We start from the raw sequence: 26,585 nt of genomic DNA, 5'->3' as shown, positions 1-26,585 counted from the left end.
AATATTATTTCAGTAGCTATTACTCATGCAATTTCACCAGGAAACATGTTTATTTATTTTATTTAACATTTGCTAACCGGAAAGTCTGACTGAGACAGAGCCCATTTTCAGTGGAGGCCTGGGGAGAAATGCTCCAGACACATGTCTTTGGAATGTGGGAGGAAACCCATGTGAATACAGGGAGACTCCACACAGTAGGCACCCCAGCTGAGAATCAAACAGGAGAACCTCTTGCTGTGAAATGACAATGCTAACCGCTGCACCACTGCACCACCCAATGTATTTATTATGGTAATTCTTGTGTATTCTTAAAGTCATGATAAAATGTTATTATAATAATTACATTCAGACTTTCTTTGTAAAATGATTTATATGCTGGAGTCAAATCCTGTTTTTTTTTTTTTTTTTTGTTATTTAGTTCACTGAGCTTGCAGCTTATGCTGCACAGAAAGCTAGGCTGATAGGTGGATTTTCTCCATGAAGTACTGTCCAGAGTGCTGACGGCTGTGCATTGGTACTAAGCCTGTTTGCACCATAGAAGGCAAACCAAATTAAAGTTTTATACTTTACTTTGTTTACTCACAGCATACTGTCAGACAAATGGGGAAGACAAGTATAACACATTATTTTTTAACTGAGCTTTGCAGCTAACATGGAATGGTATAATACAACATGCAGAGCATATGCATGGAACATGTTAAAGATAAAACAGATCTCTGTTGTAAATGTAATCAGAATCACAATATTTCGTCTCTGATTCTTATTTGTGCAGAGGTTGTCAGGGAGCACCACTGAACATCACTAAACAGTGGTATTTCACAGTTTAAGTTCAGAACAGTAGAGTATAATCACGAATGTGCTAACACTTTGCCATCATCCCTACAAATACATTTCTCTGCATTGCTCTTTTGGAAGAGATTTAGAACAGAAATAAGTATTGCTACTAGATTGTATTACTTCATTACATGGACATTGTTTAATGTACTGATGTGAAATGCAATGAACTATGTGCTTGACTGACCACTTCATTCTGGGCAATTGGGTCTGCACTACACTACGGACATTTGCAAATGATATACAACGACATAAAGCCTTGACATATATATAAATCATCATTTTCTATCCCTCCTTCATTGGAACATTAAGTATCGCATGGTACTGATAGTCCACACATGCCTCTGCTAATCTCAGTACCATTAATTAAGGTTTAAATCCCATCATCATAACCTCATGATCCATGAATGATTCATTGTCCATCCTGTCTTTCACTACTGCACTTACTCTGTCATATCAACAAATAAGGACTTGTACAAAACTTCAACATTGCAATATCTTCTCTGACACAGAATCAGAAGATGATACTACATACACTGCACTGTCACAGTGTAAAAGTCAAACTTCTGCAGTGGTGCTTGTGTTAGGTACTGTGCTCTCTAGATTATAGAAATACAGAGGCAAGGTGCTCTAATCTTACAACAATCAACTGGTGTGCATAATGAGTTGGGTAAATATGACCTTAACTATTGCTGGCCTCAATCAAGTACTAACCAGGTATTACATTTACACTGCAGGGTGAGTCCACATCAGTGTCAGACCCTTTTCCCAACATCATCTTCTCTGCAACACTACACTGTTATCATATGAAGTGCACCCTCACACTATAAAAGTCAGACTTCTGCAGTGTCCTTATGTTAAGCTGGTGTCATACAAATACTTGCCTGGTAATGCTGTAACTTTGTGCTAAGCCTACATGATTGTTCATGAATCTCACAGTATATTTAAAGGCATGTTAATACATCAGATTATAATCTGCATACCAGCAAATAGGATTAAGTAATGTATAAAGATGAATAATTCATGGATCATGAGGTCATGATGCATAAAGACTGTATTTTATGTTTATTACAGATATATTAACTCACCCCGAAGTAAGAAAATAGTTACAATGTGCATACATCCTTGCGAATGTACATGAATGCACAAACACAATACACACACTGGCATGAGTATATACATACATATGCATATATATATATATATATATATATATATATATATATATATATATATATAGGTTTATTATCAAAATTCTGAAACACAGTTGTTCGAGTAATGAGTTACTAGAAAAGAAGGTTGGAAATGACAAACATCGTTCAATCAAAACAACAAAAACAATAATGTTGATAGTTTGAATTCAACATTATCGACATTACTCAAAATACCCTGACATCTGGTGATTCCTGCAAAGGTTTTGCAGGATGGCAAGACTTCATGTGCCCCCACACCGCTTGTTAATTATACATTCCAACTTCGAGATCACACTACAGTTAGGAAAAGGGTACATTTTCTGATCCCCACTACAGTGTGATCTCCAATCAGAACATCAGCCTCACAATAGCAAATGCACACTAGCATTTGCAGTTGTGGAGTTGAATATTTTCCAGATCAGCATTATGTGAACTTAAAACTAGCCTTTTGACCATCACAGTTCACATAACTGATTTAGATAGTAAATATATATATATATATATTGATTTATATATATATATATATATATATATATATATATATATATATATATATATATATATAATGGGATCCATACTAATGCATGAACGGCAGTTTCACAGAAAGTGAAACCGTCGATCATACATTTACGAAAGTGCTTTTCACTGAAAAAGTACTTTCACGAAAGTATGATAAGATATAGGGAAAATCAGGGTGGAATGGCTGTTGTTGAGATCGTAGTACATTGGGGATGAGGGAATATTCCCTTTTCCCCACTGCAGTGCGATCTCAGAGTGAGAATATAAAAGTAGGGGGGTGTGGGGGGAGCAGCCCCCCCCACATGGGGGGTGCAGGGTGGCTGGCCCCCCTGCATAAACGTCAGTTATGTGTTTTTTTTTTTTGGTGTTTATTTTGGGGACTTCAGTGAAAGCACTTTTTGGGTTAAAAGTGCTTTTGCTAAAGTGTGTTCGGAGAATATGGATTCGGACTATTAAACTTTCGTTCAATAGTCCTAGAAAAAAAAAATAAAAAAAATATATATATATATATATATATATATATATATATATATATATATATATATATATATATATATATATATATATATATATATATATACATATACATATATATATATATATATATATATATATATATACCTACATACATATATTGATTCCCTTCACAACATCAAATAGTTACATTATCAAATCTGACTTCATCAAACTGATTTCATCAAGTTGAACTCCCAGAACAATGAAATCGAACCCCAGGAAAGGAATCACTTGGCCACCATGGTCAACGTTGCCCTTCTTCCATTGTAGTATGATCTCGGAGTTGGTATATTTAGTTGGGGGGTGTGGGGTAGGAGCTCCCCACATTGGGGGGTGTGAGGGCAAAGCCTCCAACTTGGAGGATTTTTTTGTTTTGCTGTTTGTTGTTTTGTCCTGGTGAGCTAGTGATTCCTATCCCGGGGTTCATTTTCGTTGTTCTGGGAGTTCAATATAATGAAGGTTGGACAAAGTCAGTTTGATGAAGTCAGATTCAATAATGTGAGTGATGTTTTTAAGTAGACCCATCTATACACACACACACACACACACACACACACACACACACACACACACACACACACACACACTCTCTCTCACACACACACACACACACACACACACACACACACACACACACACACATATTATCTATCATATATAAGCCTCAACAGTATTTGAGAGCTTATGCCAGTTTGTATACCATAGTTATAACAAAAAATAATAAAGCCATACTGGAAATGTTATAGCATCTGCCAAAAGCCAAGTATAAGCCAAACTTTGCAAAATATACTGAAATTCTGAAGGTATTGAACATGCATTTGCTTTCCTAGAAGCTGGTGACTTTGAGTGGAGTCATGCAAAGGCATGTCAATGGCCCTTTCACGGTTCTCATCTTACACTGAATTTAAATACAGCAGTAGGATTAACACAAATACTTTGAGGCATTCCAAAAGGACTGCAAATCACTGCACAATGTTCAAATGAATACAAATCAGCAGAAATTATCTATTTAACCCTACATGTATTTTTTCCAGATAAAGTCCTTAATAGTGGAGAAAATGGAAACAAAACAGAGATTGAATGCACTTCCATTTGTTTTGTTATTACTAATTCCATGGCTGTGGTTATCTCAGAGAATTTTACTTACCACAGGGTATAACAATCTCAGAGCTGATGCATGTGTGCATGTGTGGGGGCACAGACCCATGTCAGAGGTGTAGGGTACAATCAAACACCCTGCATATAATACATGAATAGTGCTGTAGCAGTGATTAAGTTTTGCTACTTTGACTAAAGCTCACACATGCATGTTTGCACAATTTAGTGAGAAATTCATGAGTTAACATTTCTTCATATGAAAAGAAACAACACAGAAAAGATCTTGAATGCCTTCCTGTAAGTACATCATCCATCTGTTAGCATTTTACTGCTGTCTGTCTCATATAACAAGATGTTCAAGTATACTGCATATTCATTTTTTAACTTGAATTTTACCAGCATTATCTAAATCACAACTATATATTTTCAAAGTAAAACAAAGAAGTCATAAAAATATGTGTTTCAGTCTAATGGAATATTACATGCAGTGTGAGATATGCATCTGCTATCAAAGTGACAGTATCTGAGCATTGCCATTTAAACATGAGCAAAGAGGAAGTGGAAGAAAATCAAACCTAGACAGAGAAAGTCAGACACAAGAATCAAAGGATTGCTGTTATTTACAACACATATAGTTAAAACTAACTACAGTACATGCATAAAGCAGACTGGAAACTAAAATAATATTATAGATATTTATTATGCAGGTAGTCAAGACAAGAGCCCAAGTGCAACAAATTAGTGAATTCAGAAACATCTTGTCCTATTTTATGTATAAAACATCCATTTCCTTTTGCAATCTTTTCGAATAGTTTGGAGCCAGATTGTTAAAATGGAGAAGTAGAATTTTCCCATCAAAAAGTAATTAAATTCCAGTCTGTTATTAACAACATTCAAATAATTTCAGTGCTTAGACCTGCTGGAATTGAAACCTTAAAACACAAAATAGTTACATATCAGTTGAGAATTTTTATAGAGCATGTCAGAATGCTATCATTTGAGAATTTCTGCAGAGCATTTCACATTTCTTCTCTGATATGTGATAAAGCGTAAAAGCTATAAAGTATTTGTTCCCAAGTGGCAGTAACACATTTCACATCCAGAATGGAAAAAATGAACAAATACAGAGGTAGAGACTAACTATTTTGAAGGTGTTAAAGAAATGTACAGAAATTGCTGTGCAAAATTGTCCCAGGTGAAAGAAATGGTTATGACATTAGGAGGTGATAAGAAAAGCTGCACTCACTTGAGGACTTGATAAGCTATGGACAAAATATTGTGAAGTTTTATCCATGTCTATATTTGCAGTACTTATATGACTGAATAGTTTAACTTGTCTTAATTTATTATAAAATCAGTGACAAGTGTGTAATACTAGAATGCATTCCTGGCTGAACATCTAAGACACTTATAATATGAAAAAGCTTTTGGATGTTTTTTTTAATAGTTTTCTAAACAGTTTAACAGATTACATTATCAGCATCAGCAGTTTGGCATGCTTATGCTTGTCTTGGGTATTGCAAGATTAGAAGCCTTTTATTTATTTATTAAGTTTTTTTCTTGAAGGTGTATACAGCATTATAGTGAATATTGGCAAGGGGTAAATGGTCTTTTGACTCATCTCCATTGGATTTCCTATGATTCTATTATTTGTTGGATGTGTGACTGATACTATGAATATAGAATGAGCTTAGCATTAATGTGTTACATACATAATTCATAATTATAAAATGCTTAGAAATAATGACAAAATGAAAATTCTTTAAATGTAGAATATATATTAAGGTTGTTATTCATCAGTGTACAGAAAGTATAATCTTAGAATTATTTTAGAAAAATGTTAGGTTGTGGGGAGATTTGATCACATTTGTATAACTATATATTATAAGATTTAAATTATTTAAGTTTATCTTTGGCAAAGAGTTTGCGTGATGCATCATGCTATGCCATTTTAGTACATCTCTTGATCAAAACTGAGTAAGACAAGTGAAATAAATATATATATATATATATATATATATATATATATATATATATATATATATATATATATATATATATCTACATGCATTGATACACAAGAAATATGAAATGAATCTTTAAACCAAAGCAACATTCTGGGAGAGGCATCCTGGAACCATAACCATCCAGCATTAAGAAAAGTAACTCCAACCTACTCCAGATTACTGTGAGACTGTAGAGTAATCCCAGCATTCAAAGAGTGCTATAACAAGTGTAATAATGTCACATGCCTTGCTTTAAGGTAAAAAGAATAGGTCTACTTGGTAGATGAAAAAATAGATTTTATTATAGAGAAAAATCATATGTTTCTTTTACATGTGCTCAAGTCCCAAGCACTGGAAGACCACTTCCTCAAAGCCAGAGATTTGACCATCTTGTAGTTTGTGTATACTGTTGTAGTCACTCATATTCATATGTGAGTTTGGTCAGACAGCTGAAGAGAGTGTGGGAGGGAATGGTTGAGAGTGGAAGTATATATTAGGGCAGTGATCAAGAAGGGGATTTCGGTTTAGGGACTGGGAGGGGAATTTTTGAGTTAGAGAGCAGGGACAGAGTTTTAGATTAGGGAGTGGGAGGGGAGGTTTAAGATTAGGGAGCACTCTGGGAAGTAAAGTTTAGGGAAGGATGTTGGAGTCTAGGGCAAATGAGCAAAGACTTGAGTTAGGAGCTGAATGGAAGTTTTAAGGTTAGATTTATGGCTTTGTTAGTGCTATACAGTAAAAGGGTTGGGTGTCTGGACAGCTAAGTAGTTATGGAAATCAGGCTATTGAGAGTTAAAGCACTTGTATTTTTTATTTTATTTTTTTGATAATGTAGCAGTGAGCAAGTGTGTTGCAAGCATACTTCTCAAGCTGAAGATGTTGAAAGTAGTAAAAAAAGTCACTGAAAAGTAAATACATCCTTCCAAAAGTATGGTCATCTCATTGCATCTATATTACATAATTGAACTTTTAAAAGTTCGAAAGTGATATGGTCGACACCAAATGATCAAACTTTTAACAGTTTGAAAACGTAATAAAAAAATAAACCAAAGAAAAAACCTACTTGAACAGTTTAAGCAGGGGGGTAAGCCCCCCTGCACCTCCCACTGGGGGGCTGCACCCCCCGCTCTTTAAATATACCGTCTCTGAGATTGCACTACAGTGCAGAAAAGGGAAATCTTCCTATTCTGCAATGTATGGAGATCTCCGTTGAAACGTTTGAACTTTTAAAAGTTAGATCATATGGTGTTGACCATATGACATTCAATCTTTTAAGAATTTGACAATGTGATATAGACCCATCTCATTAGCATACAATTTGAATATCAAATAGCACACAACTCTTCTAGCTTCCAGATGGAATGTGGGATAATGCTCAGAAACACAAAACAGAGAGAGACAAAATTATGTAAAAATATAAGCACATTACTACAGAGACATTGTGAAATCAGTATACTTTAATGAACAGTATTTCAAAATACTATTACATAAGGGCAGGGATTCAGTAATGCCTACATTAACCCCCAGATTTACAAAGACCAATTTTCCATGCAGGAACAGTGTAGGAGCTTCTGCATGGAAAATGGCCACCAAGCGATCCAGGAAAGTGCCATTTTCAAGTGCCCTAGTGGCTCTACACTGTTCTAGCACAGAAAACCAGCAAATATGAAAATCAACTAATTTGCTGGTGAAAACCATGCAAATTAGGTGATTTTGTGATCCACCAAGCTGCCAGATCTTTGTGCTAGAATAGTGTCAGTGCAGAAATGTATTTGGCTAGTAACTGAATACATTTCTGCATCTGACAAAATGGAGGTATGACAGCTCATGTAAAAGCATGTGTTATGTTTAATACACATGCTGATGGTCAAATATAAGGCCATTAGCATAAAAACAGTCTATTTTTTTTAAATTAAACTTTTTTTTGGCCAATCTTGGCCATTTAAGCTTAGGGCAGTGGCTCTCAAATGGGATTGTGCCAAAAAAAAAAAAAAAAGAGAGAGAGAAAAAGTAAATTTTAAGCTAATTCTGCATTTTGCCATTATAGTCAATGGCATTTAGAATGCAAACAATACTAGGGAGCACTGGTTGTCAAGGGGAAAGGGTCCGTTTTAGTGCAGTAACTAATTACCTACACAGTGGGTTATGCAAATGAGGGGAGGTATACTGAATCACAAATTTCTTCAAAGTGTCAGCTTGTACCTAACCGTGTAGGTGCAGCAACACAAGAGGGGAAGTGTAAGAGCTGAATGACTTCATAAGGGGATTTGTCATGCTTGCAGTAAGCTCATTGGAGCTCTGTGGTCCATGTTTGCCCTTAGCTAGCACAGCTAAGGAAGGGGGTATGTCAGATGTGCATGAGCACTGTGTACATAGCCTAAACAGGTATGCGCACTGTGCACTGGGTTTTAAACATAAACAAAAAAAAAGGAGGATAGCATAGCTGGCAGGTGGACTGTATCATAATCAGCCAAATACACATGCAGCAGCCCAGCACACTTCTATAAACTATGCAAACACCTTTCAGACTGGATGTAGGAGAAACAGCATAGGAAGGCAGTCCAGGAGAACTAGCATAGCTGGCTGGTGGAATGTATCAGAATCAGCCAAATACACATGCAGCAGCCCAGCACACTACTATAAAGTATGCAAACACCTTTCAGACTGGATGTAGGGGAAACAACAGTGGGAAGGCAATCCAGGAGAACTAGCATAGCTGACTGGTGGAATGTATCAGAATCAGCCAATTACACATGGAGCAGCCCAGCACACTAGTATAAACTATGCAAACACCCTCCAGACTGTTTTTTCCCACAAACTTTACATCACTGGTGTACACAGAAGGGGAATTTTTACCTGGCAAAACTAACTAAAAATCTTAGTGTCTGCTGCTGCTGCTTTACTCCATCAATATGTGCTAGAGACTGAATGTGGTGAGGAGGAGAATGCTGACAACCGACCCACAGTGAGGTGGAGGAAAGAGTGCACAGACCCAGGGTAACCTACCAGGGCCTACATGGGCTGGAGATAGTGGAGTGCTATAGGGTAGACAGGAACATTCTACAGAAATTGTTGAGCTGTGCTGGCCACGCTTCACACACAAAACTAATAGAGGGGAACCCATCCCACTGGATACCAAGATATGTCTAGGCTTAAGAATACTAGCCACAGGTACCTTCCAAAAGACCAACTGGGGATGTTATGGGAGTCCCACAGGCATCAGCATCCAGGGTACTCCACCAGTTCCTGGATGCCATGACATCACATGCCAATGAGCACATTTAGTTCCCTACCACCAATGAGGCATTGACCAGAAGTAGGCATCTCTTCCACCATATAGCAGAATACCCTGAGGTAGTTAGTGCTATAGACTGCATGCACATCAACATCAAAGCACCACCTGGTGAGCGGGGTAGGGTCTACATAAACCGTAAGGGCTTCCCTCCATCAACTGCCAGGTCATGTGTGATGCCAAGGGCATTATCATGAATGTGTGTGCTGGCAGCCCTGGAAGCTATCATGACTCCCACATCTGGAATTGCCCACAGCTGTATCAGGCGTTTGCCAGTGGGGACATCCCATATGACCATCTAGTGGGGGATGCTGGCTATGCACTGGAGCTGTGGCTGATGACGCCCATCAGAAATGTACACACACCAGAGCAAGAACACCATAATGTGGCACACGGACAAACCAGAATCACTGTAGAGCATGTGTTTGGGATGCCCATGTCACGGTTCCACTTCCTTGACATATCTGGTGGAGCCTTGCAGTACTCTCCAGCTACATGTTCAGAAATGTTCATAGTATGTACCATGCTACACAATATGATCTTGAGGAAACAGCTGCAGCAGGAACAGCACGGGGTAGGGCCAAACAGCCCCCCAACATTGCCAAGGCCAGCACAGGCAAAGAGGGACTTGGAGGAGGAGCATACTGAGCCTGCCTCTGTAGGCAAAAGGAAGCATGCCCAGTATGCCTAGGCCTTGGCAAAGAGGCAATGCATAGCGCGCGCGCACACACACACACACACACACACACACACACACACACACACACACACACACACTCTGACCCTGTAGGGAGCCAGGGACTGATACCTCTCTCTGACTCGCACATACAGTAAAAAGGATGTCAAACATGACACTACATGTACTTTACCATGTATAGGAAGTTTACTACATGCATCCGACATAGTCAGCCCTCCAGCACCATCCTCAATATTGGCCCAGCAGCAAGGTATGTCACCCTTCCTATCAGTTACTGAATGGAGTAGTATGTTCTCATAGTTGCATGTATGATATGGATGCAAGCATGCAAGGGAATTGTGTGGCTGAATGGGATAGCAGCAGACAGCTATTTGGGACAGCAGGAAATTTTCAACAAATACTGGTGTCAACATACTAGGCAGCACTACAGAAAGTGACAACTCCCACCACAGTACATGTCATTGCCCAAATAACAGTGGGTGTCAATAGGTTACATGCATGGATGTCAATGAGGGTCACATACCCACCACCAGCCTCACCCAGCAGGACAGTTGTAGATGACCATAAAGAAAGGCTGGGCCCCCAAATGATGACAATGGTGAACAGCCCCCCACCAGACCTACACAGACATACTACAATAAGTCTGGCAGTTGCATTCTGGTTCTGAAGGGTAAAAAGTCTTAAACTGAGATTTATGCCATTAAGATCTAACATGTGTACTCTATTGATATGCCTCATTTCTGTATGATAGGTCACAATACAATGTGAAATAGAAGCCAATAGAGTAACTGAAATACCAGTAAAGTCATTGCAAATGTTTAAAGTCTGCAGGTGTGCACCCCCCCCCCCACAATCCCATGTAGAAATGCAGTAACTGATGCCTGCAGCACTCTCAAATGACCTAAAGTCCTCTGGAAAAGACCCATGCCTCACCCATAGTGCCAATGTATGGAATGTCAGGAGGGTCCCAACTAACAACCTAACACAGTAAACAGAAACCAAATGCAAGGCCATGTTGACAAATGCCCGAAGCATGCCTCCCCATGTCCTACTGCAAGGACTGAGGACCAGGCCTTACATACTACTGGGATAAAGGCCCAGCTATATGGATACCTCTGTGATATTGCTTACATAATGTTAGGAAGGGGCAAGAATAATGGGAGGGGGGTGTAGAAGCATGGATGTTGTGAAGACTGGGAAAAGATGGGCGAAGGCTGCCAGCCTAGTCAAATAGAATTTGATACATAATTCTTTTATTTGTATAAATAAATGTAAAATACAGGTTTGTGTTCTTAAATGAAAGAAAACACTGTAAAATGTGAACTTCAAGATTGTTGCAACATTGCCATCTGCTGTAAGGAAAATCAAGCCAAGCATCTCAAATGTTCTTTGAAGTTACAATTATCTAAAAAATTGTGCCGATGCATCTGGCTGAACACATTCTTTCTCTTGTCTTAACTTAAGGAATAATTGTTACATGTGAAATGTCTTTTATTGTTGTAGTTTCCTGAGCAGGTGTTTGCTTGCTAAATAATGCAGTTTGTTTGCCTGGGAACAACAGACTAAGTGTCAAAATGATGTAATGTCAATACTGGGAAAACCTAAGTGTCAAAATGATGTAATTTGGGAGGGCCTTAGCAGAGCTGTTTGTTAGTGTTTTAAAAACTATTATTCAGTGAGAGACTGAAAGCATTTGTCTTACCATCAACCCAGCACTGCTTATGTTCTTTATGTATGTAAGTAAAATTATAGCACTGTGTTTTTTCTTAAGATTAGCTAAAGATTAGAAAGTTAGATTGTGTTTTTCTTTGACATCAGACCTGTCCTACTGTATTATTTTAAGTTTCTGTGTGATCTCTGAACTCTTATATATCTCTATGGTGTAGTAGTATTGTCTTGTGTTTGAATTATTTATTATTAAATATTTTAAAAACCTTTACCTGTGGCTGGTTATCGTAATAGGCCACTCTAATAAGCCTTAGACTGAAGAATCACATTACCAATTAGATAATAATATTGCACAGTAATAATTGGGCACCCATTCAAGGGTCTTTTGGTAGCTGATAATTATATTAGCTCGGGGTGGCAAGAATTACTACCGTATAGTCTGGGTAGAGGGGGACAGCTGGAGAATCTGTGTTAGCCTTTTCCAGGAGTGTCTGTGAAGTTGTATAAATACTTAACTCAAAGTGTGTGTGTGGTGTGTCAGCTACCTGGGCAGGGACACGAAGCACTGGTTGGACAGAGAGGGTACTGGAGGTTAGCTTGCCAGCTAGGCTGAGATCTGGACGCTATAGCTGTGTCAGTGGGGAGTCTTATTGGGGACCTGGAGAGCAAGGGAGCAACCAGCCCCAGACTGACTGTGATCTCTGTGTGCACTTAAGGGAAATTGTACTTTACTGTGTGTATTAGTTATCCTTTTCTCTTCTAGGAGATGACCTCCCTGGTGTTAATGGTGAGGATTGAGGCTCCTTGAGTGCTGGGCCAGGGGATGGTCTTTACAAGTGGTGGCAGTGGTTGGGATGAGATCTCCTCACAAGTGTTTGGCAGTAGTGTGAGTAGAGTGAATCCTGTAGCTTATGTACAGTGATCTCTGAAAGTGTTTTGAACTCTAAATCAGCCACGCAGTGTATACTCAGAATTCAGTTCACAATTGTTTTATTTATTTATTTATTTTTTTGTTATCTTAGTTACTCAGGGAGAGCAGGCAGCATGTCAGCACAGGAGTATGGAAAGCTGACAAGGAGCCAGCTGGTGGAGATGTGCCAGGCTAGGGGTCTGGTGCATGGAAACCTAAGGCAGACCTGATTGCAGCCTTGGTTACAGCTGCATCCGAAAACAGCATCCAGGAGGACAATCAGTCAGGCAGTGGAGATACAATATCCTCAGAGAATGGACAGCTCAACCTTTCTGCAAAGGACAATCAGACTGGCCATGGAAATACAATATCCTCAGAGAATGGACACTAAACCTTTCTGCAGTGGACTTAAAAATCTAACTAGAGCTAAAGAGACTTGAGTTGGAGGCCAGGCATTTGGAGATAGAAGCTGAAAAAAAGGAACATCAGAGGAAGCATGAGAGGGAAATAATGACTCTTTGCCAGAGTCATGGAGGTAATGGGGATGGGAGTACCTGTACCCCAGAAGCACAACAGGTCAGTAACTTTCTTCCACAATTTAAAGAGGGGGATAATTTTGATAGTTTCATTCACATGTTTGAAAGGGTATGCAGACAGTATAGTGTTCACCAAAGGCTCTGGGTATGGTTCCTGACCCCCTTACTCCATGGGAAAGCTGTAACTTGTATATCACAAATGCCTGACTCTGTCTGTTTTGATTATACTGCCGTAAAGAAATGTCTGTTACAATGTTTTAAGCTAACACCTGAAATGTATAGGAAAAAGTTTCGTGAGCATAGTCGCAAGGCAGATGAAAATGTATGTGAATATGTTGTTGAACTGAGCACTTATTTTCATAGCTGGGTGAGTGGATGTCAGGTCACCACTTTTGAAGGACTGGCAGACCTTTTGGTGAGGGACAAGCCCTTAGCACTTTGCCTGAGGATATGAGGATCTGGATAGCTGATAGACAATGTGCTACTTCAGATGGGTTGGGAAAGAAGGGAGACCTATACCTGGCCAGCAGGGCAGCCCTGCACAGGAAGGGGACCCCAGTACTGCTCATGGGTCTAAAGGAACCCATGGTGGTCAGCACAGACTGCCCCAACAGAATCTGCCAGTAGCAGGGGAAGCCACTAGTCCAGGTACACATACAGGAGCTAGGGTTAAATGTTTTGAATGCAACCAGCAGGGCCATGTGGCATATAGATGTCCATGAAGGCAAGGTGGGGAACCAAAGGTGAGGGAGCCAGTAAGTGGGAAAGACAAAATGCCAATAGCGGGTTGTCTTGAGACAACAGGGATACAGAACTACCATCCTGCAGATGTCCTGAGAGGAAAGGCTTTGGATGAGGCAGCACTATGAACTTATGCAGTTATATGCAGTCAGGCTTGGAGACAAGCATGTAAGTCTGGTAGTCTGGGGGAGACCCAGACAGACTGCATACTTGCAGCCAAGACTGGTGAGGTGGTCACTTCAGGGAGTGAGCTACGCTGTAGCAGTGAGACTGAATGTGAGCCACAGCTGCTTGTGGGTACTGATGTTCCTTTGGACAGGGTAACTGCAAAGGTAGAGGTGAGTAGTAGTACACAGGCTGACAGTAAGGCACCGCTGTCAGAGGAAGCCAGACTTCCTGTGGAAGGGGAGCTGAGAAGGGTTACAAGGAGGGAGTTGAGACAGGCTCATCTCTCAGACCTTACATTGCAAGGCCTGAGGCAGGTAGCTAGGGAGGCACCTGATTCTCAAGGGAAGGGGGTTTCTGTATATTGGGACAAATGGTTACTTTACAGAGAGTGGACCCCTGAGGGAGGGCTAGAAGATGAGAGAGTACAGCAGTTGGTTGTGCCTAGAGCTTCCCATGTGGCGCTTCTAGCCATAGCCCATGATATTCCTTTTGCAGGTCCTATGGGCATGAAACATATAAAGAGGCATATTATACAGAACTTCTATTGGCTTGGAATTTCCAGAGATGTAACAGGGTACTGCAGGACCTGTGAGCAGTGCCAAAAGGTAGGCAAGGCAGAAGACAAGGTGAGAGCTCCTTTGATGCCTTTGCCTGTGATTGAGGAGCCATTTCAGAGGGTAGCTATGGATATTTTGAGTCCTCTGAGTACCACAAGTTCCACAAGGAAAAAAGTATATCCTAGTGATAGTGGATTATGCTACACAATACCCTGAGGCAGTGGCATTGTCCTCCATTGTGGCAGATAATGTGGCAAATGCTTTGTTAGAGATTTTCCGCAGGGTAGGTTTCCCAAAAAAATAGTAACTGACCGAAGTACCAATTTCATGTCAGACCTGCTGGCTTGTCTGTGGAAGTCCTGTGGGGTGAAGCACATGAAGACCATCCCCTACCATTCCCAGACTAATGGTCTTGTTGAGAGGTTAAACTTTACAATCAAGTCCATACTACGGGCATTTGCAGCTCAGTTTAAGAGGGAGTGGGACAAATATTTGCCACATCTGTTGTTTGCTTACAGAGAGGTTCCCCAGGAATCCACAAGTTTTTCACCCTTTGAGTTGCTGTATGGGCATAGAGTGAGGGGACCTCTAGATTTAATTTGAGATGAGTGAGAAGGTGAGTGTGAGTCTCACAAGGAGTCTGATGGGCTTGGCCCAGGAGAACCTGGTAGAAGTCCAACAACAGAAAAAGATGTGGTACAACAGGAATGCTCGAGCTAGATAATGTGCTGTGGGGCAGCAGGTAATGGATCTCATTCCTGTCAGACACAACAAGCTGAAAGCAACTTGAGAGGGACCCTACAAGGTGATAAGAAAAATAAATGATGTTAATTACATGGTAGAAGTGCTAGCCATATGGCAGGGGCACAAAGTGTACCACGTTAACATGATGAAACCTTACCATGATAGGGAGGCTCTTGTGCTGAGCATTTGCAGTGAATTGCAGGATGAGTCTGAGGGAGATCTGGGGACTGATCTCCTCAGTGAGGCTCGGGCTGACACCTTGGTGGAAGGGGTAGCAATGTCCCAGCCATTATCTCCTTCCGAGGTTCGAGAAATCCGAGCAGTGTTGCAGGAATCTGGGGACATGTTCACTGGAAAACAAGGGAGCATCCACCTGGTGCAGCACCAGGTGGATACAGGACCCCAAAGGCCTATTAGGCAGGGCCCTTATAGGGTGCCTGAGAGAGTCAGAGAGAGACTGAAAGCATTTGTCTTGTACCATCAATGCAACACTGCTTATACTCTTTATGTATGTAAGTAAAATTATAGCACTGTGTTTTCTCTTAAGATTAACTGAAGATTAGAAAGTTAGATTGCGTGTTTTTCTTTGACATCAGACCTATCCTACTGTATTATTTTAAGTTTCTGTGTGACCTCTGAACTATTTTTTAATTATTTATTATTAAATATTTTAAAAACCTTTATCTGTGGCTTGGTTGTGTAGAGTAGGCTCTAGAGTACATTGCATAATTATAGAGGTTATCATAATAGGTCACTCTAATAAGCCTTAGACTAAATAGTCACATTACCAATTGAATAATAATATTGCACAGTAATAATTGGACACCCTTTCAAGGGCCTTTGGGTAGCTGATAATTATATTAGCTGGTGGTGGCAGGAATTACTATCGTATAGTCTGGGTAAAGGGTCACAACTGGAGAATCTGTGTCAGCCTTTCCCAGAAGTGCCTGTGAAGTTGTATAAATACTTATGTCAAAGTGTGTGTGTGGTGTGTCAGCTGCCTGGGCAAGGACATGAAGTACTGGTTGGACAGAGTGGGTACTGGAGGTTAGCGTGCCAGCTAGGCTGACATCTGGACTCTATAGCTGTGTCAGTGGGGAGTCTTATTGGGGACATGGAGAGCAAGGGAGCAGCCAGCCCCAGACTGACTGTGATCTCTGTGTGCACTTAAGGGAAATTGTAATTTACTGTGTGTATTAGTTATCCTTTCCTCTTCTAGGAGACAACCTCCCTGATATTAGTGGTGGGGATTGAGGCTCCTTGATTGCTGGGCCAGGGCATGGTTGTCACAGGTGTCATGAAGTGTGTGAAGTCTGAAACTCAAATGTCCACCCATACTACTCCCTGACTGCAAACCCACGAATGAATAGCCACAAAACTGCTTATAAACCACAATGTGAAGGCAAACTGACCAGATATATGAGTCCTGCCTCTGGATAACCTGGGTGTATTTGTACAGCTGAGAGGTATGGCTCCAGCAGGATATGGTCATTCCATGCAGTTGAGAAAAGCACAAGGAGGGGATCCCCAGCCAACATATTAACAAGGTGCTGGACCATTTACACAGAACCAGCAGTCTATTGTCTGTAGCTACCCCTCCACAATGTCAGATATTTGCCAGAATGTGTAGTCTATATGACTCAGAATATTGGTCTCAGCTTAATTCATCTTGTATTTCCCTGGTAAATAACTGTAAGCAAAGAATTATAACTGTCAGTAGTTGATGACATAATACATCACAGTGTAAAACAGTGCATATGTCACAAAATCTATGCTACAACCAAACATGTCACACAAGCAGCACAGACAGCAATAGTTACAGTACCCCTCGTATTGTTATGCCCATTGTGTCTCCATATTGGCAACCTATCTACAGATATCCTGCAGAAACAGTTTGCTAGGTGTAGCTGTAGCACACAAAACCCTGATCTGGAGTCCAACCTTCCCTGGAATGGATGCACACACTCAATATAGAAGGTCATACTGGGCATGCTCCTACACTTAGAGAAATGAAGCCCATGTCTCACAATGGGTCTACTGTGTTTGGTCAAAGTTTCATTACTTGGAACTTCACATGTACGAAGCCCCTTGTTCAAAGTACTGAAACTTTGAAAACTGATACAGAGATCACAATACAGTGCAGAATGGGAATATTCCCTTTTCCTGGCTGTAGTGCGATCTCGGAGTTGGTATATTTAAGTAGGGGAGGTGTGGGGGGCACAACCCCTACAAGGGGGTGCAGGAGGGCTTGCCCCCTGCAAAAGCATGTTTTTGTTATAGTTTTTTTTATTTGTGAGGCAATCGGGTGCCTAGACTTCAGTGAAAGTGCACTTTCATTGAAGTGCACTTTTGCTGAAGTGGGGTTGTACTTTTCGCTTTCAGTTAAGTGAAATTTCATTGTAAAGTAGTATATCCCTTACAACACAGTGGACTACAGATATCTGTTATTTGCAGCTGTCTGTGCACACAAATCAAATTGTACACCACTGATAGTTCACACACACACATTGGATAGGAATACTCACACATATCTAAGGCCAACATAATATAATATGTCAAACATACACACACAGAGACATGGGGAAGAGAAAGATAGACAGCGACAGAGAGAATCCCATTATGAGGCCTTTTCCACCCAGTACACATCCCATTGATCTATATCACATGATGTGCTGATGTCATTCACTGTAGAAATACCTTTGATTAGCCCTCAGCCCTATAGTCTCAGTGGTGTTTGTGATAACTGTGTAACACTACAGTACAAATAAATAGCAGTTGTAATTTCAGTCCTGTCAAATGTAAAGTTGTATGTGAGTGTGTGTGTGTGTGTTTCTAGATGAATGTGGTTGAGGCCATTCACACTCACTAAACTTCCCCTATCTCTCCTCTAGCACTGCTGCTGATGTCTCACACCTTCAAAGATACCTTTGGAGAACGTTCCAGTGTGTAAGCTCCTTGGTGCTTGTGATAACTGTGTAGTGCTATAGTTTAACAACCTAGTTAGGTAGGAGTTCTAATCCTGGTCCATGTGAATGTGTGTGTTTGCATAATAGAGTGTTTGTGTCTTTGTAAAGACCTGATTTTGTGGTCATTCACACTTACTACACTTCCCTTATCCCTCCTTTAGCACTGCTACTGATGTCACTCACCTTCAAAGATACCTTTGGACAGCTTTCCAGCATGTAAGCTCCATTGCACTTGTGATAGCTGTGTAGTATTATAGTCTAACAAACTACTTAGGTAGGAGTTCTAATTCTGGCCCTGGCAACTTTGAAAATGTGTGAGCGAGTGTGTGTGTCTTTGTAGAGACATGATTTTTTGGTCATTCACACTTACTACACTTCCCTTACCCCTCCTTAAGCACTGGTGCTGCTGTCACTCAACTTCAAAGATACCTTTGGACAACTCTCTGACATATAAACTCTGTGGCATGTGTGATAAATGTGGAACAATGTAGTGGCAATAACTACATAGGTAGGGGCTTGAATCTTACTCCTGGCAAGTGTTTGTGTGTGTATGTATATATGTCCATACCTTAAAGGTTTTGGCCCCATTTATACCAGTACACTTCTCAGTGCCTGACTTTAGCAGTTCTCCAGATATAATTCACCTTAGAAGTACCTGTTGGCAACCTTAAGCCATGTGAGGTCAGTGGTGTGTGTGGTAAATGCATAACATAATGGTCGAAAAACCTAGTCAGATAGAGGTTTGAACCTCACGCCTACTAAATGTGTGTGTAGGGTAAAATATTTTGTGAAATCTCTCACCCACTACATCACCCAATACCAGTATTTACAAGGGCTGGTGATGTTCCTCACCTTAGAAGTACCTTAGGACAGCATCCATCCTATACACGCTGGCGAGTGCGATAAATATGTAACATTGCAGTGGCAATACATAGCTAAGTAGGGGTTCAAAACACAGCTGACAAGTAAGTGTGTGTGTGTGTGTGTGTGTGTGTGTGTGTGTGTGTGTGTGTGTGTGTGTGTGTGTGTGTGTGTGTGTGTGTGTGTGTATGTGTGTGAGACAATAGGATCCTTCGGGGGTTGGTTTTGCTAAATTATTATATCGAGGACCTATTATATCTCCCACTGTCCACATTACAAGGCCAACAGTTGTCAAACACCATAGAAGTTGGTGTAGACAATCCACAGCCCTAAATGTCTAGTGCCATGTGCAATGACTATGTGACAGTATGGATTAGTGAAAAATATAGGCAGCCCTTTCAATACTCAGAGACCACTCTCCACCCATGAATCATACACAAACGCACTTGGCTAGGGAGCAACCACTATATCAGTAGTTCTCCTTTAAATTGCCTCACAGATAGTACCCATGGTGTGATTGCAGTGGACTATATGCCTGCTGACCACAACAATATCACTGACATCAGAAAGTACTTTGATGTGTTACATCTCCTGACTGAGTGTGTGTTATCCAGCAAGTAAAAATACATGGCACCCTGTTCCATCCCCTCAGCAGCCCAATCAATGTGTACAGTGGCCCTTTTGCCATGTTCCCCACTGAACGCCTGCAACAATTGTAGAGTCTGAAAATGTACTCTACAAAGGGAATACCATGCCTTATACACATGCCGTGTACAGACAGATGCGAATAACTCCAGTGAATCCCCGTATCATACTGTCTATGTAGGTGCAATCACTACCTCAGTTACATAGCCAGATCTCACCAAACAAGATCAAGAATGCTAAGATACCAATCTGTCCACACAACATGCCCCAGAGACCTCAAGCACACTTCCACACTTCAAAGAACATGCATGTTGGAAATATGCACAACCCAGACACCGTCCATGTTATGGAATATAAATCACATATATGTGAAGCAGTGCACATCACTGGCCACCCACAGTAGAAAACTGGATGAGCGGATGGGGAATACAATACCCACCGCTGAGGACCACTCCAGTAACTATATTCCTAAGCCACACTGGGGACTATTTTCATGTAGCCCAATGCCATGTATTCCCTTGGGCTAGCCTTGTAGAGCCTTCAGGCCCATTCACCTACTACACAGCTATGAAGCAATGAACCTATGGATCTCAGTACTGGCAAGTGTGTGTGTGTTTGTGTGTGTGTGTGTGTGTGTGTGTGTGTGTGTGTGTGTGTGTGTGTGTGTGTGTGTGTGTGTGTGTGTGTGTCTGTGTGTAGTAATCTCAGTGTGTTTGGTTGATGAATATCCCCTGTGGCTGTAGTTATTAGCAATCAGAGGTGTGTCCAAACCACAACATGTACCATTCTCCATTCTGCAATAGATGTTGCAAATCGACATATACTTATGCACAACCCTCAGCCCTATAAGCTGTTTGGCATATTCAATCACTGTGTTACAGACCGGGGATTTCCATGCACATACTGTACCCTGCCTATGCCATGGTGGATGTGTTACCATGCTACCATACTCCATGGTCTTGCTGCAGGGCCACATCCTGGTGACACACAGACACCTAGAAAGGAAACGGAATACAGCATGTGAGAACACATTCAGTCCACACTTCACTCGTGGGGGGAGAGAGTGGTAAAGCTGGCACTGAATGTGTTGCCAAGACTGTGACCAATATCTGTTGTCTCAGGATAGATATTAGCATTGTGCAGTAACTCACAGCACTTGTGTTTAATGCTGGGGAGGTTGTTGATGTAACTATTAAAGGCTGCTGTGACTGTCATCAGTGTCTACTGCATGTCTGCCATCACAGAAGCCTGTAGGGGATTCCATGAGGGATCCAGAGTTGTGTTTGAGGTGAACAAGGGAGTTCAACAGTCATGGGACATCACCTTTCTCTGTAACAGTGTCCTGCTCCTGATATACACTTTAGTAATGGCAGGGGACCATCACATTGTCTCCCAGTGTTTGGAGGACAGTGTCTGGGTTCTGTTGGCTCTGGCTAGTACCATGCATTCATGTACCTGTTTGTACAGTGTATATGTGTATGATTCCACAGTCATGCAGCTATTTCCCATTGCCATGGGTGCAGTGAAGACATCTACCCCTGTTTTCATGGCTGCAAAGTCAGCTTTGGAGAGGATTTGCAAGGTGGTTACCTTTGTGGGGTGTGTGGCTGACATGTGGAATTCCATGTTGATTACAGCCTGTGTGAATCTCACCATGCAGGGATTGACATCTGTAGATGAGCAACAGTCCTATATTTAAGTATTCAACACAGGTCAAGGTTGTTGCATCTTCTACCAGGGGTCAGTATGAGCTGGTCCAGAGCAATGGTAATGATGAATCCCAGAAGTGTTGGAGCACTGTACTGGCACTTGGCTACTTTCCCCAGGAGATGGAGGAGTAGTTGAAGACTCATACTATATAATTTTGTATTGGACAATCATAGATGGCAGGGTGTTGAGGAATGTGCATTGACAGTCTAGGGACATAGATGTGGACCCATAACAGGCTATGATCTGGATTGCACTATTACCCCAAGGCAGTTGTACTGGATATCTCCAATGCATTATGATGGGATACTAGTCTGGAGGTGTTCCTAGCCATAATGAATATGGAGACAACACCACCTGTGGAAGTGTGGTGTGGTCCATGTTTGGGGGCTGAGAGCTCTGGAATGTGTCATAGCCTGATACTGCATGTCTGCTGTCTGCTGCTTTGAACCACCTCTCCATTACAACAGACACGTGTCCTCCACTCCAACGACTGTTATGAGTGACTGCATCCTGTCAGATAGATGTCTACTGTTCAGCAGCATGAACCTCAGATTGCATACATGTGTAGTTGTTATGGTGCTAATAACATTGGGAACACTGCCTAATAAGGCAGTGATCACAGCAAGACACTTAGTACCTAGAAACCCAGCAATGACAGATGTAGGACATCTGTGGCAAGTCATTGGGTTCTGTCAGTCATGTCATCCCAAGCAGATAGGTACTGGATCCCCTGAGAATGACACATAACATGTAAGCCAATTTTGCAGTCAATCATCTGTTGATAGTATCGCAGCATCATTCTGGGCGACAGCAGTATACTGCCCAGGGCTACTGTCACACCTGCCTGGACCACATAATCAGAGAGTTCAACCATGTTGCTTGTCATGTAGTCCAGGGAGGTTTGTCCCAAGTCATTCACACCCACATGGATACAGAGTGATACTCATAGTTGTTGTGGACTTCCATGACTGGCTGTGTCATGTGTTGGATGCTGGCATGTTATAGATATTTGGCTGGCACCTGCTCCATATTCAACTTAGTGAGTGGGATATGTGTATACCTCAGTACTGAGTTACCCATGATCATTGTATTGTGCAAGGTGGTTAGCCTTAGGAGCTTATGTAGAAGGGCACACTGTGTAGGTCAAATATATGTCCCTTGGCATGTGCCATGTTGTGGTGTCTGAGTGGGTGCCTGTCTTGCTGGTATGTGCTGCTAGGGTAAATGTCCATTGAGTGCCTCTGGGAAAGTGGATGTGTGGCTTTTCACTGTATGTCATGGCTGTCAAAGTGGGTGTCATAGTGAGTTATGTGTTCCACATGGTATGGTGCAAGTGTTGATCTTATCCTCTTGATCTGCTAGTCCAGTCTTTGCTGGAGAGTGCATATGTCCACATTGGGTGACATATGGGTAACCCTCACAGGTCTGAGTGTTTGGAGTTTAGAGGGAGGGTTGTCTGTGTACATGAGGCAGTTACAACAGTGCCTCAGAATGGACAAGTGCTCCAGGTTAATAGGTGAAAGCATAGATAACTGCCCTTCAAACATGCCAAGAGGGGTGGACATAACTAATAAGTACTGGGTCTACATCTGTGATGAATAAGTACTGTTGATGGCCCCCAGGTGTGCCACACTTCTTGATACAATAACCTGGTGAAGTGCCCAGCCATAAAGCTAGTTTAAGTGCAAGACAGGAAGCACTAACATGATGTACGGGTGGAACAAAGGCAGACTGTTTGCCAACTGTAATACTTTACCACAGCTGTGCAGTTATCAGCAGCTTTGGTGATGTGAAAGTTCAGTAAGCTCGGTAGTACATGCAGTAACTGAGTAACACTATAGTAGACATACCTAGATAGGCAGGAGTTCTAATCCCAATACTGGTGTGTGTGTGTGTGTGTGTGTGTGTGTGTGTGTGTGTGTGTGTGTGTGTGTGTGTGTGTGTGTGTGTGTGTGTGTGTGTGTGTGAATCATGTACTGTCTGGCGTATACCATTTTTGACCTGTGTACTACCCTTTACACTTCCCTTCACTCCAATTTAGTAGTCCTGTTGAAGCCATCCACTGTAGAAGTACCTTTGGAATAGGTGGAAATATATAAGCTCTGTGGTGCATCTGATAACTGTGTAGCACTCTAGTAAGTATACATAGATAGGCAGGCATTCTAATCCTCATGGTGGCAACTGTTTGTGTGTGTGTGTGTGTGTGTGTGTGTGTGTGTGTGTGTGTGTGTGTGTGTGTGTGTGTGTGTGTGTGTGTGTGTGTGTGTGTGTGTATGTGTGAGGATCATATCTTGTGTGGGATATACCATTTTGATGTGTATACCATTCACAGTTGGTGATCACCTCCAGCTGCCATTACTTTATATAGTGTGGTAACAGCATCTCCCTCACATGCAGCAGGTTAAACAATTGTACAGTCCTGTACAGATGTGCTGGAATATCCATATGTTTGAAACTTATACATGGTTGAAAGTGGTCTGTGTGCCTTAACAATGAACATGTATGTCATACTATAGCCAAATAGGCCACAGTGAGTGTATTGACACATATGGCAGCATGAAGTATCATACCTGACTGCAAAATCATGCTGATATGATGTCTGCTGCCCTCACAGGTGGCCAACCTTGTAGGTGCAATACATGAGTCCAGAAGCTTGGTTTTACAAGTGAACTTTTCCTGTAATGGCTAACATTAAAGGCTGGAAGAGTTGTAGACTGTCATATTGTGGTCCTAATTAGTATGTAACAGGAACACCTTGCATCTTAAGAGGGGTGTGTACACAATTTATATCCACTTTATACCACTAATGTGTCATGCATGACCCTGCCTTCGGCTGTTTGTCCTACTCATTTTGCTGGCCTCTGTCCAGATGTCTTGGCAGTGACAAGTTGTGAGGTACGCTACAGGAATGTTGAATTCACATCAGATAGGCCCCAGTGATGACTACTGTGATGCAATACAGTTAACCCCTGCACAAGTGAACATGCACAACAAATAATATAGGTATTACATAAAGCAATATAGCTATTACTGATGGCTGTGTGCATGGTAAATTGCAGGTGCTTCACATGCCTTGGGTACTGCTAGGCAACAACAGAACAATGGCATACTCACCAGCTTCAGGCTCCTGTCCCATATGCAGACCAGAGGGTCCTAAGGAGTTGTGAGAGAAAGTTATTGTCATCAGACTCACATGTGGCCTTGGTACAGGATGGATGCAGCATGTCTGCACATCTAAAGTACTAACCACAATAATACACAGTGTCCTGTCCTCACCTTAGATGTTCAGCGCTCTGCATTAGAAAACCCCATCCACAACTGCAGTCGGACCTGACACATGCATGTAGATACAATACAGATACATGTATGTCTGATACAGTAGTGTACTAATCCCCATCGGGCTCTTACCTGCACGCTTTTCGTCCAGTGTGTGTGTGTGCAACCCACCTTCACAATGCTTCCTTCAGAGTCATGGCTTGTGTGTTGGGCTTGGGCCCCATGTTTGGGGAGGAGCTCCTCTGTGGGTGTCAGTGGGGGCTGAATGGTTGGGCCCCCACCTGTGGCTAGCTGGTCCCTCGCTATAGCAGCAGCCCATTGATGGACATGGTGGATGAGGTCAGTGGCATGATGCTGCACATGCTCATAGGTTCTGTTGTGCAGGCCTGCATAATTTACCCTGTGGACCACACTGTTCCACAGGTCGGTCCTCTCCTGCACATTTTCTGTGCTCTGTCCAAATAACAGGGCATAATGTCCAGTCACATATTGGGTGATGATGTCAGCTTCCTCAACAGAGAATGCTGGTAGGTGAGCACTTTGCGTGTTACCTGGAATACATAAACAGGAAAAAGGTCACAGGACCTCATACGGTTGTCAAAATGCACATCAGTAGTGGTTATTTCCTGCAAATAATCCACACTACACCAAAACCCTCCAAGCTATCATGGCTATAGCAGCTTGTATTACATGCCTGTCCCTGAGCTATTTTATACCCCCCAGTGTTGGACACTTGATTGCATAATCCTCTATTCTTCATTCATTTCTCTGTAGAGGTTTGACAGTGGGCATCTTTCATGTGGATGGTGCATGGATGGTGGCAAGTCTGTGTTTGACTGTGGCATGTGATGGAGCTGTGAGCACATGCCTGAGTTCATGTAGTAGACAGACAGTGATGTTATTATGCCCCATGGAGATATGCTGTTGTTGCCATCAGTAGGCAGTATGGACATGCTCACCATTGCTGAGGGGAGGAGTGTGGTTGATGTGCATATCCCCCCTGTACAACTGGGGCGGACAGGGTGGCAATGTTCTCACCTAACCTGTGTGATGCAGGTTGCCTATATCCATGGCATGTGTGTATGAGGAGTTCTTTACCCCCAGTACAGGGTGAATTGTGTTGTTTCTGAGGCTTACAACATATGTGGAGACACAGTTGCAATTGTCCTTGGTGATGTGTCTATGTCTGAGTTATAGTCATAGTCAGCCTTACAGGAAGTCACCTGTGAACTTACATGCTTGCTCAGCTATAGGTGGACTTGCTTCCAAATTGTTGCCTTTACCTATGTGTTCCTGTACAACCAATGTGTATTGCTGATTTCCACGAAAGAGGATTACTCTACCTAGGTGGAGGCTGGATATACAGGTCAGGTACTGCTTTGTCCATATAACTATAGTAGATATAAATCATACACACCCCTGATACACTGCCTGGTATTTGTGCACTTGGAACATGACACCACAATAACTCATTTCATAACAATTTCCACCTATAATGTCACTTATAGCCTGTACAATTCAATTGAAAACATAACAATTTGGTCTGCAAAAACATATGGAAATAATACTCAGTACAATAAGCCAGTTGAATGAATGTGCACACCTTTAAAATGATATGTTGTGTATGCACCTCTTGAGATGGTTACAAAAT

Source organism: Protopterus annectens, chromosome 7.part0 (genome assembly GCF_019279795.1).
Source record: "Protopterus annectens isolate FY-2018-M chromosome 7.part0, PAN1.0, whole genome shotgun sequence".
Taxonomy (NCBI): Eukaryota; Metazoa; Chordata; order Ceratodontiformes; family Protopteridae; genus Protopterus; species Protopterus annectens.
Note: the sequence above shows the minus strand (reverse complement) of the source record.